Genomic DNA, 12,945 nt, shown 5'->3' with positions numbered 1-12,945 from the left:
CCCTGAGTTGCTCATACTTATTACATTGCTTTCCAATCCACTCTGAATCATATGCAACTGGAAAATGGTTTAAAGTGGGCAATGACAGGATTCTGAATCACAGATGACATAAGGAATAAAGCATCTTCTTGCAATATGCTGGTGAAGAACTACACTATTTATCAAACATACAACTGATGACTACATCAGATGGTAAAACTATAGCAGTGCATTTTTTCTCTTCATTACAGAATATGACATTAAATAGTTGTACTTTCTCATACAAGGCCTAGGTTCTGTTTAAAAAAAGAGACGTCCCAATCACAGATGGATTGTGTTACATGCAGGAGCCATCTAAGAATTGTGAGAAACTAAGCAATATTCAGAGAAGAGGTATGGTTCCCAAGGCTAGATTGTTTGATTGAACACAAAGGGCACCAAATGCCTCACTTGTTAGGAAACCAACCATAATGTCAAATTTATTTGAGGGCTGATTCAAAAACTGCAATTATTCAAAAAGTCATGAATAACATTAGTGTTAGTATTACAGAGCTACAATCTGGTAACTATCTGCTTGCAACTGCTGGTGAATGAAGCAAATTTCCTTTGAAGAAATCATGAGTCCGAAAACTTTATTGCTTTATGCTGTTAGATCAGGGGGTCTAGGCACCCCTTGCTTAACGGTACTGGTCCATGGTATTAATAAAAGGTTGGCAACCCCTGTGTTATATGATCTGTAAGTAGCAAGGATAGAAAACTATATAACCTACAGGAACAAGCTAAGCAGATATCCTTTCTGGAGGTATCAGCAGATAAACTTTCACTATCCATGAGTGCAGCAAATTCAAGAAAACCTAACACGAGAGCAAACAGAGAACACGTAACATTCACCTATGAATATAATTCATTTATCATTAAATGTTAACCACTCTGTGAGCAGAAATGCCCTTCACATCTGAAAGACTTTGAAACAATGTGCCATCAAGACTCAGAATAACAAAATATTTTTAAAATATTAAACACAAGGTAGGATGTTATATTCCATATTATTGTCATACTGTGTCTGAACATTTTCACTTTAAGAGCACTGCACAGTTCCCCTTAGAGACTAGAGGACTGCATTGCTCCGAGAATGGCCAGTATTTTGGGTGTGGCAGTAAAGAAAGCAGAGGTAAAATAAAAGCCTTGAAGTTCTGTAAGCTCTAGCAGATGCACAGGATTTTACTATTCCACAGATACATACTACTTTTTGCCAATGGATGGAGAATTCTTACAAGTGATAAACATGAAAAAGGATAATCAACAGAAAATCAAGCATGTACATTTATACTGTAGGTCCCAGAAAAATACCATTTCTTGCAATGGTTGCCCTGGATTTTATGCATCACCAATTCAGAGCTCTTTGCCACAAGTGGAATTGATCCAATACCACACTCATCTCCAAATTATTAACTTACAAAGACAAATAAGTAAAGAATAATGGGTTAAATATATGCTTTAATATTTTCTTCTGAATTTAAAAACACATTAAAGCTGCACTCCAGCTGATGAGAAATAAAGTGAAATTAAATATCATACTTGAGTCATTGTAACCTTACTCACAGGTGTCACTAAAGACATCCATTTGATCTCACCTCACCACTCTACCATCTTTCCATTAAAATATTGAACTTCTTATTCACATACCCTGGCAATATCAATTTTAAAGTTAATAATCGTTTTTTGTTGAAGTAATTACATATTTGATCTCACAATATTTGAAATGAGACTGAATTACTGATGTGATGTGAAGGATCCCCAGGAATTTAGCTTGTACATTGTCAATCCAGTAACTCATGCTCACAATAGAAAACCATAATTTCAGCATTACCAGTACAATTCTCCTCACTTAATATTGGCTAAACAAAATTATCTATTTGCCCACTCAACCTTTTGATCAATATTTCCCAATGCATATTCAGATAAGTACAACATATCATTAAAAATTAGATGATTCAAAATAATCTTTGAAATGTTTTATACATTGACAGTATCTCTATACAATTTATTCCTTTATAAATCAATTAGTAATTAAATGACAATTTAATGGCACAAGGAAAGCAGGAAATGTGTGTTTGTTTCACTCCAACAAAAGATATGCTCTTTTCCTGCAGAACAGATTAAAACAGAACAATGACATGAGTAACTACAAATGCTAATGTTTGGACTTGCACCTACAAACTAGTGCCTCAAAACTTCAAATAAATTGTATTGAAAAAGCATCATGCAAACTATTACATTTTTACATTTCAACACATTACCCACATTTCTGTCAGTTGTAAGACATGACACAAAATACATAGTCAAATCATGTCCTACACTTTTAAGTAGCTTTGATATGGTTTAATCATTTCAGAATCATTTCTTCACTATATTAAAAAAAAAGTAAGATCCAGTGTTTCACAAGTTACAGTTGGGCATCAGGGCTTGTTGCTTTGTCATGAAATAACAGTGACTTTGGGTGAGAATATATGTATAATTAAACATGGAAATTACAAAATGGCTGCCAAGGTCACCGTCTTCTCAGGAAAAGCCAGGTTCATGTATATGAATGCACTCTCCGTTAAATGTTAACTTGGGTCTCCTCCAGTGTAAATAGCTTGTCAACAATTTGTTTGGTGTTAAACATTGCCATTACTTTTTTCTAACACCTAGAGACTATTTCTGCAAGTTAATTGCATTCCTCCAGTTCTTAACTGTAGTTAAATTTTAAAACATGGCAATATAATATCAGGTCCATCTGTGCTCACTGTAACCAAAATATAGCAAAATGTTTTTACATTCTGTACCAATTCTTGACTTTGAGTTCATATTATAATTTGTAATGCCCTATTGAAAACTTCTCCTTACGTTACACAATTAACCAATTGATTATTCGAACAAATATACAGCTGCATGTTCAATTTACTTCAACCTCAACTGCCCCTGCGGAAGATGCCTTGCCATCCACCTCGTTCCTAACAACTTGTCCACCAAATGGATAAGTCAAATTCTAATCCTTGGCAGCATGGCGTTTGGACAAGGTGAAGTTCTTCAGTCAAACAAAAGCTTAGAACCTTAATCACAAAATTTCAGAAAGGAAGGTATTGCTTCAATCATATAAGACGACGAGATAATTTTCATTTGTCCGATTACAAGTCTATAGCGTTGGATCTCACTACAAACCTGTGTATTAACCTCATCTTTCATCTTTATCCTTTCACCTTAGACTTGAGATTTGAAGTCATTTTGTTGCGCGCTATGAGAGAGTTACTAAATCTTTACTCCATTCTGTAAATAGAAAGAAAGAATAAAAGCTATACTCTACACTTCGAAGTTCACTAAGCCCATGACTAGTTTGAAAAGGCCAGGCTTTAGAGTGACCTTAACATAGATTCAGAACCTGCAAAAAAAAACAGAATCCATTAAAATGAATTAAACCTTGGCGAGCTCATCTACTCTGCTGAAATATCCTCAATAATGTGACTGTACTGCTGAATATGATCCATCTTCCGATCAAAGTGGCTCAAGATGTCTGAATGATTAATGACTTACTCAGAGAAATTGATGTAATCATACCTAAATTTTCCTTTGAAGTTGAAAAATTACAAAACATGGACAATTGAATAAACTAATTATCACAGTGAAGAGCTGCTAATATAGACTGCACTATGAGTTCAGAATGAAGCTGAGTGTTAAAAGGACTTTTGTAAGTAGAAACTATCCCAGTAATTTGACAATCTGACTCTGGGCTTGTTTGAATATATAGACCCATTAGTAAATGAAACTACACACGATAATCCTTTTGTAATCATCCATATCATTCTGGATTAACAAACCCAATTTCTAGATTATATTTGATGAACCAGATAATTCTGATGCAACACTGAATGATGCACATCATTTACAATAAGTGGTTATCAGCTGTGATAAGATGTTCCGTGGACAATAGGCTGATTTTAACCAAATGAAACAATTATATTAAATACAAAGGCCGGAAATGACAATTGAATATCATTCTTCTCAATGCTATGGTAACATTGGTTTCACTTTTCCAAATTTAATTCATCATGTGACATTCTGTAGGTGACTCAATCCTACTTGCTTCACTCTTTTACGGCTTTTGTAAGCAAAGCAAGCTTTTGGATTTGTACAATGCAGCCAAATAAAGTTGTCAATGTATGTGAAAGATGACTATCAGGTCCATCTGTGCTCATAGTGACCAATCCTTTTTGCTTCTCCATAACTTCTACTCAATTCTAAAAATTAAGCACAACATGTTCCAGTAATTCAGATCCTCATTCAAAGGGTTTTCAGAAGACAGCTGTTGTCATTGCAGAAAAATCCAGTTAGATACTACAGAAAGTTATCAACAAGTCAGGTTAATGGATCACATGTACCTAACTAAGGGGGCAACCGAGGAACTCTGGCAGCATGTCAAGTTACACTCTGGTTCAGGGTAAATAAATGGGCTTGGAAAATGAGCATAAAAATAATTCTAAAGGGTAGTCCACCGTGATAATTAGTATAAAATAAATGAAAATAAGTTCTGATGAAACAAATATTTTAATGTGTTCAAAATGAGGTGGTTTGACCCAATTAGATAGTACCTTCAAAGAGATAATTGGTGTTCTCTGCATTAAGGTTCCAGGATTTCAAAGTATTCTCTTTCTGCCCAAAGGATGATGATTAAAGTTGGGTCACGCGCATTCACAATTGAAGACTTATGAATAGGTTATTCCCTGGCAAGGGCAAAAGTGGGCCTCAAGTTCCAAATGTTACTGCCATTTAGTTGCCAGCAGGTGTCACTAAAATGCAAACAGAGTGGAAAACAACATTAACTTTCATTTGATTGTGGACAAAGGAATATCTCTTCAATTTGGTTCAAGCAACTCATCAAACTAACTTGTAACTTGTTCACTCAAGGCAAACGTTGAGGGAGTGCCACAATGTCAAAGGGTTAACTTTCAGAAGAGATATTAAGCGAAATATCACTCTGCTGTTTCAGCTTAACTCAAGATTCTGAAAGGCTAGGTAGTTGTTATCAGTGTTCAAGCCAAATGTTATACAGATGACCCTATACATTATGTGGGGTAGTGTTCCTTGAAAAATGTTTGCATCTTGATTTTCTGTAACATGCAACTGCATCAGCTGCACAGGCTTCAAGAAACACAAGATGAACAAAACTATGTTTTATGTATGTTTAGTTATTTAGATTTTTCCCACATAAATTCTGAGAGCAAATTTTTAGGCAGTGATTTGTCAATTCTGTAAGGGGAAATTTCCATAAACCGAGCAGCTGCAACAGTGGTGGGAGTGGAGGGGGAGGTAACCTATTCTGTTCAACAATACTAAAAACTGATGATCTGATCATGATTAATTTGATCATAGCTGGAGTCTTGTGAGTCACATTTTTGAAGTTGCAACAATAATCACATTTCTAACATGCTTCAACAATTACTGTGCATTTTGGGCACCCTGAGGCAATGAAAGGCCAAACTTTTGCACAAAGATAACCCTAAAACATCATATGCTTATGCCAAAATACCAGCGAATAAGAACTTTCTTAAAATGTTTAAGAAATCACTAAATATTTATGAATACTTATTTATCTTGTTTTTTTTAACTGAAGCATCAGAGGCTGAGGTGAGGCCAGGAAGAAGTTTATAAAATATAGATAAGGTAAACAGTAAGAATCTTCTTTCGAGGATGGAATTATCAAGTGCCAGAGGACATGTATTTAAGTTTAAAAGGGATATTGAAGAGCACGAGCCAGTAATCATTGGAGGATCAGAGGTGGAGAGGGTCAGTAACTTTAAATTCCTGGTTGTCACCATCTCAGTCACCTGTCCTGGACCTATCATATAGGTATAATTGCAAAGTAAACACAATGCCTTTATTTCCTCAGGAGTTGGCGGAGATTCAGAAAATTTCTATAGAGGTGTAGTGGAAAGTGTGTTGACTGGCTGCATTATGGCCTGGTATGGAAACACCAATGCCTTTGAGAAGAAAATCATACAAAATATAGTGGATTTAGCCCAGTACATCACTGGTAAAACCCTCCCAACTATCAAGCACATCTACTTGAAACGTTGCTGCAGAAAAGCAGCATCCATCATCAAAGATTCTCACCACCCAAGCCATGCTCTTTTCTCGCTGCTGCCATCGGGTAGAAGGTACAAGTGCCCCAAGACTCACACCACCAGATTCAAGAACAGTTACTACCCCACAACAATCAGGCTCTTGAACAAACGGGGATAACTACACTCATTCTACTTCTGTTGTTCCCACAACTGATGGTCTGACTTTGAGGACTGTTTATCTTGTTATTTCATGCTTGTTATTTATTGCTATTTATTTATATTTGAATTTGCACAGTTTGTCATCCATTGATCCTGTTTACAGTTACTGTTCTATAGATTTGCTAAGTATGTCCGCAGAAAAAGAATCTCAGGGTTGTATGTGGTGACACATATGTACTCCGATAACAATTTTTTTTTAACTTTGAGATGTGCGGGACATTTTTTTTAACAGACCAATATGATCCTTAACCAGGCTGCCAAAGGAATGGTGCAAGCAGATGCAACAGTGGATGCAAAAGGTTGGTAGACACATGAATATGTAGGGAATGGAAGAATGTGGATCATGTCCAGGAAGAACATAATTGGTTTAATTCAGCATCATGTTTGGCACAGACATTATAGGCTGAAGCGCCTGTTTCTATGTTGTACCATTCTATTTTATAAATCATCTCACCAATCAGTGAAAAAAAACTTTTCTTACGATGTATGCAAGAAGGTGGTGTGCTCAGATGCAGCAGCCTCTCTGGGGCCATCCAAAGGTGTTACTGTCTTTTTAAAATGTCTTTTTTATTATTGCAAGACACCGTTAGACATTAAGAAGTTGAAGTCTACCCCACCAATGATTTGCTCATTAATGAAGGAGCTGGACTTGGTGCAGACCGTGTTGCTGCCTGCTGCAGAAAGATGTCAGAGTCGGTGCATGAAAACAGTGTCAGTATAACAGCAAGTGATTGTTTTACTTATGTCTGCAAGACCCCCGTTGGAAGTTGGTAATGTAGAATATTAATTGATAATGCAGTGTAATTGAGTAGTTTACTGGTGAGACCCATAATGGGAGAGCTGTGTGGCTCAGTTGTTGCACAGACCAGGCCTCATGCTGCGGGCTCACCTGTTGCAGCCCCCCAGGAGGGGAGATACAGGAGGCGTTGTGATGTGGTGCCCATGCTGGATTGGTGGTCTGGCTCCTCCTGTTCGTTTTGCCCTCCAGTGTTCACTCGGTGATAGAAAATCTGTATTGCGTACGTGCCTTTGTCTGCAGATTGCTGAGGGCTTACTCTTACCGACAACAACCATGTACCAGACATTGCACCTCTCCCGGAAGTTCCGGGAGTCCCCTGTATATTGATAGTGGCTCCCTGATGCCGACAAATTATATACAATATCCCGGAATTCGATATGAGAGACAGAGAGAGACAGAGAGAGAGAGAGAGAGAGACAGAGAGAGAGACAGAGAGAGAGAGAGAGAGACAGAGACAGAGAGACAGAGACAGGGACAGAGAGAGAGAGAGAGAGAGAGAGAGAGAGAGAGAGAGAGAGAGAGAGAGACAGAGAGACAGAGAGAACGAACACCATGGCAGAGTGTTCCAAAAAAAAGAAAATATAAAACGTACTTCACCCCAGACTACACTAAAGTGTACCCCGCCTAATATGGGTCAAAAATAATGACAATAGTGACTTTTCTATTCCCACGGTGGGTTAAGACTGTAAAAGACATGTTAACAGGTGTCATTCATTCATTAGTATAGCTAACGTTATTTAAACTAGCTGGCCAGCTGCTAAGGAGCTACTCTATTGCAGACATCCTGCAAATTGATGGTGCTACCTGCCTGAAATGAGTTTTTGCAGGATGGGATGGCTGATGTACCATCAATTTACAGGGCAAGTCACTCTGGGATTTGGGCTATATAATATTGTTTTGTGTGACAAAATGTTTACTGCTATCTTATGTGTGTTAAGTATGTGCCTTGTGCTATGTATGACTACTGGTAATAAGTTTTTCACCTTGGCCTCGAAGGAACGTTGTTTCGTTTGGCTGTATTCATGTATGGCTGAAAGATAATTAAACTTTAGTTTGATTGGACAAAGAGATAATGAGCTTAAGCCAGATGTGTGTCCAAGGGGAAGCCCTGCAGATGTGTGAAGCTAAAACAGGACCTCAAGGAAGAAATGGATTATTGATGAGAGATAAGAATGAGAAGTCTGAGAAAATATTCAAATCTAATTTCAAAATGGAACAACTCATAGTATTTAACACAACAGCTCATCTTGTAAAATCAGAAAAAAGGCCAAAATCATTTCTAACAGCCACACCATATGTGGTGACAATTCCACCCAAGCATTTCCCACCAAATGATATAGTGATGAATCCAACTGCAGGTGTCTCCCAAGAACCTCATGGTCTGAAAAGTGACCAAAGAACAAATTTTATTATTTGGGATAAATCAAACGCATGCTTCTTTCCACATATAACTCCCCTTCAAAAACAAGCACTAAATAAGTTACAAAATTCTGGAAAAAGTATGTTTACTTAAATAGAGCAAAAATTCTCAACCACTGCAAAAGCTTGTCCAGACAATTCCTGGCAAGTTTCACATCCCCACAAAGCAGCTGCAGCATGACAGTGATGCTGTCATATCATCACAACATGCTACAATTACGAACATCTTCTGGAATTTGCTGAAAAATGGAACATACAGACTTTAAGTGAGTACTGTCAGCTGCTAACGTAACAATTGCCAAAAGGGTTAGTTCCAACCTTATCATAGAATCTAGTCCCCTTAGAAAAACTAGATATCAGGCGAGTGCTATTTTGCAGATGATGTTACATCTCAAGGCACAAAGGTGTTAAAATGTGTCTTTTTTCCACATGATTTAACCAATATAAAACTGGGATATTGTAGCAGCTGGAACCAAACCAAGAAGTCGAATAGAATCACCAACAATCGCATTGCTTTCTGCAAACTGCTTTTTTTCAGTTTTTTAAATTCCAACTTCAAAATGCATACAATGTATTAAAAAATCAGCAGATTTGCTGGCATATAGAGGTAAACATATTTAAAAAATAAGCAAGTACTGTATGTTGCATTAACCATAGAGCTACCTTGCCCTCTAGTGGACAAAACTGAAATTTGATAGAACTTTACCTCTCTCACTTTAAACCTAATTTCTCTAGAATTTGATACTTAGATTATGAAGACACACAGTCTTCTTTTATTGTCACTTAGTAATGCATGCATTAAGAAATGATACAATATTTCCTCCAGTGTGATATCACAAAACACAGGACAGACCAAGACTGAAATAACTGACAAAACACATAATTATGAAATATAGTTACAACAGTGCAACAATACCATAACTTGATGAAGAAGTCCATGAGCACAGTAAAAGTTCAAAGTCTCTCAAATGTGCTACATCTCACACAGACGGGAGAAGAAAGAAAAACTCCCCCTGCCATGCCCGACCACAATCCGTCTCTGAATCATCCGAAAACTTCAAGCCTCCGAATCAGCTCTCCAACACCGAGTACTGAGCGCCATCTCTGTCCGAATGATTCGACCTCAATCTCTGTCGCCAACAGCAGGCAAAGCCGGGGATTTTGAGGCCTACCCTCCGGAAGATTCCCGACCACACAGTAACGGCAGCAGCGAACGTGCGTTTCAGAAATTTCTCCAGATGTTCCTCTGTGCTTTCACGTCCCTCTCCATCAAATCAGAATTGTCCATGGCCCCTATTTAACGGATACGATATCATTTTCACTCTGGGAAGATTCTGACCATCTCCTCTATCTATGCCTGTCATAATTTTATTTACCTCTAGCAGGGAGGCCCTCAGCCTCTGACACTCGACAGAAAACAACCCTAGTTGGTCTAACCTCTCCTTATACTAATACATTTCATTCCACGCAACATCCCGGTGCGCAAGCCTCTTCTCCACCTTTTCCAGAGCTTCCATAACCTCCTTATTGTATTGCAACTACAACTACACAGGATGCATCAAATCTAGTAAACCAAAGTTTATGTAGTTGCCACCAGATTTCCCAACTCTTACATTCAATGCGCTGACTACTGAAGGCAAGCATACTATGCACCTTCTTTACCACTCTATCTCCCTGTGTTACTACTTTCAGGAAGCTACAGACTAACACCCCAAAATCACATTGTACATCAAACCTCCTAACGGTTCTGCTATTTCCTGTATATGTTCCTCCTATATTTCATTTCTTAGAGTTCATCAACTCCAAGAACTCACACTTGACTGGATAAAACCCCGTGTCATTTCTCCACCCAAACTTCCAACAGATCAATGGAGAAGAAATTACGGAGGCTTATGCATGGATATTTGCTTCATCTCCTGCTACAGGTGAAGTTCTGGAAGTTTTGGAGGGTAGCTAATGTTGTAGCATTACTTAAGAAGGGGAGCAAAGACAAGCCAGGGTACTGGAGGCCAGTGAGGCTGACATCACTGATGGGCAAGTTACTGATGAGGATTCTGAAGATCCTCTCCAGTAACAGGCAGGATCTATTAACATTTGGATAGACGTTGTCTAATCAGGGATAGTCAGCATGGCTTGTTATTTTGGAAATTGAGTCTCACAAATCTCTTGGTTTTTGAAGAGGTAATCGTGTGGATAGATGAGGGTAGGACAGTGGATGTTGCCTATATTAACTTTGGAAAGACCTTTGACAATGTCCCACACTACCGACTACTCTGGAATGTTAGTTTGCATGGGATTTCCCTTCAGTGCTGAATGACTGGTTCCTTATTTTGAGTAGTACCTCAGACACTTCACACATTGGTGAATGGAAACATCATTTTAGCATTCCATTAACATTTTACAGGTTTTAGTAAGCGGATCACTTACCATTCTTCTACCCTATGAAGAGGACAAACCCAATAAAGTTAATCTCTCTTCAAAGGATAATCCAGCCATCCCAGAAATCAATCCTGTGAACCTTGACTACACTCCATCTATCAAAGTAAATTCTTCCACGGCTAGTAAAACCTTCCAGTATGCAATATTCCACATGCGCTTCTACCAAAAAGTTGCGGTGAGACTTATTAAAAGTTCCACTCCAATTCTCAGGGAATAAAGGCCTTATCAGTGGCCTTCCTAATTACTTGCTCTGCCTGCCCATTAACTTTCAGTGATTTGTATACAAGAACATCCGTCACCTGAACACCAACACATTTCATTTTCTCACTACTGAACTGCATTTTTCCTCACATAGATTTCACACTTTTTTCCATATTTTTCCACATTATATTTCATAAGTCAAATCTTAAAAAATTCACTTGGCCAGAGGATTGGAAAAGAATTCAAAATTTTCCTTATTGGGCACGGCATGAATTTCCCTTTTCCCAAATAAGTGATAGGAAACACATTGAAGTTTAAAAAAATGGCATAATTGGAAAAATTTGAAATAATCTTAGTTTAAAAATTATATTAAATGCTCAGTCTTACAAGCAACAATGTAACAATATATTTTAGATAATGGCTATGAGATAAATCTACCAGACCACACCAGTTTTTATTATAATTTTGCGCATTTTGTTCTCTCTTGCTGATTGTGGACTTCGGGAAGGGTAAGACGAAGGAACACGTACCAATCCTCATTGAGGGATCAGAAGTGGAGAGAGTGAGCAGTCTCAAGTTCCTGGATGTCAGATTTCTGAGGATCTAACCTGGTTCCAACATATTGGTGCAGATATAAAGAACGCCAAACAGTGGCTATATTTCATTAGTTTGAAAAATTTGGTTTGCCACCTAAAACACTTGAAAATTTCTTTAGATATACAGTGCAGAACATTCTGACAGGTTACATCACTGCCTGGTATGGAGGGGCTACTTCACAGGACCGAAAGAAGCTACAGAAGGTTGTAGAATTAGTCAGCTCCATCTTGGGTAGTAGCCTCTATAATATCCAAGACATCATTAAGGAGCGGTGCCTCAGAAAGGAGGCATCCATAATTAAGGACCCTAATCACCCAGGACATGTCCTTCTCTCATTGTTACCATCACGAAGGATGTACTGAAGCCTGAAGACACATGCTCAGTGATTCAGGAAAAGCTTCTTCCACTTTGCCATTCGATACCTAAATGGACATTGAACCCATGAACACTACCTCACTTTTTTAAAAAATATATACCGTATGTCATTTACGTTTTGCACAATTTTTATTTAACTATATTTATATATATGATTTACTTATTTATTTTTTTCTTTCTATATTATCATTAATTGTAGTGCACTACTGCTGTTAAGTTAACAAATTTCACAATACTTCCGGGTGATAATAAACCCCATTCTGATTCTGATTCCAGAGTAGAGATAGTACATATTATTTTCATGCTACACCATATCCAAACATGCCACTTCCTTCAGCTACAGAAAGGCTGGGTGCCTCCGACAATGTAAATTTGGACTCAGAAACTGTTTGCGTCATTGACTTGAGAGAAAGCCAGTAACATGATGAAGGTTTCTCTGCAAAATTATTAAAGTTATGTTTCAGAGATTAAATGATGTTTTGTATATTTATTTTTTATCTTGATCTTCAATTGTTCCAGAACCTTACTCATTATTTCTACATTATTTTCCAACCACAGAACACTCAGAAATATTAGCTCTCTGGCACATCGCCAGTTTGGTTAACGCAAACATGAGGAATTCTGCAGATGCTGGAAATTCAAGCCACATACCTCAAAGTTGCTGCTCAACGCAGCAGGCCAGGCAGCATCTCTAGTAAGAGGTACAGTGGACGTTTCAGGCCGAGACCCTTTGTCAGGACTAACTGAAGGAAGAGCTAGTAAGAGATTTGAAAGTGGCTGGCCTGGACGCTAGCAGGCATGAACTTCAGATTGCGG

General features: G+C 37.9%; 1 protein-coding gene across 3 annotated transcripts in view; it reads right to left on the bottom strand.

Annotated features, from left to right (window-relative positions):
- Positions 1-12,945, bottom strand: part of slc25a26 (solute carrier family 25 member 26) — a 241,053-nt gene that overhangs the window by 111,015 nt on the left and 117,093 nt on the right. The gene's annotated exons all lie outside the window — the stretch shown is intronic.

The sequence above is a fragment of the Mobula birostris genome, chromosome 16, assembly GCF_030028105.1.
Source record: "Mobula birostris isolate sMobBir1 chromosome 16, sMobBir1.hap1, whole genome shotgun sequence".
Taxonomy (NCBI): Eukaryota; Metazoa; Chordata; class Chondrichthyes; order Myliobatiformes; family Myliobatidae; genus Mobula; species Mobula birostris.
This window is presented reverse-complemented; position numbering and strand designations above follow the sequence as displayed.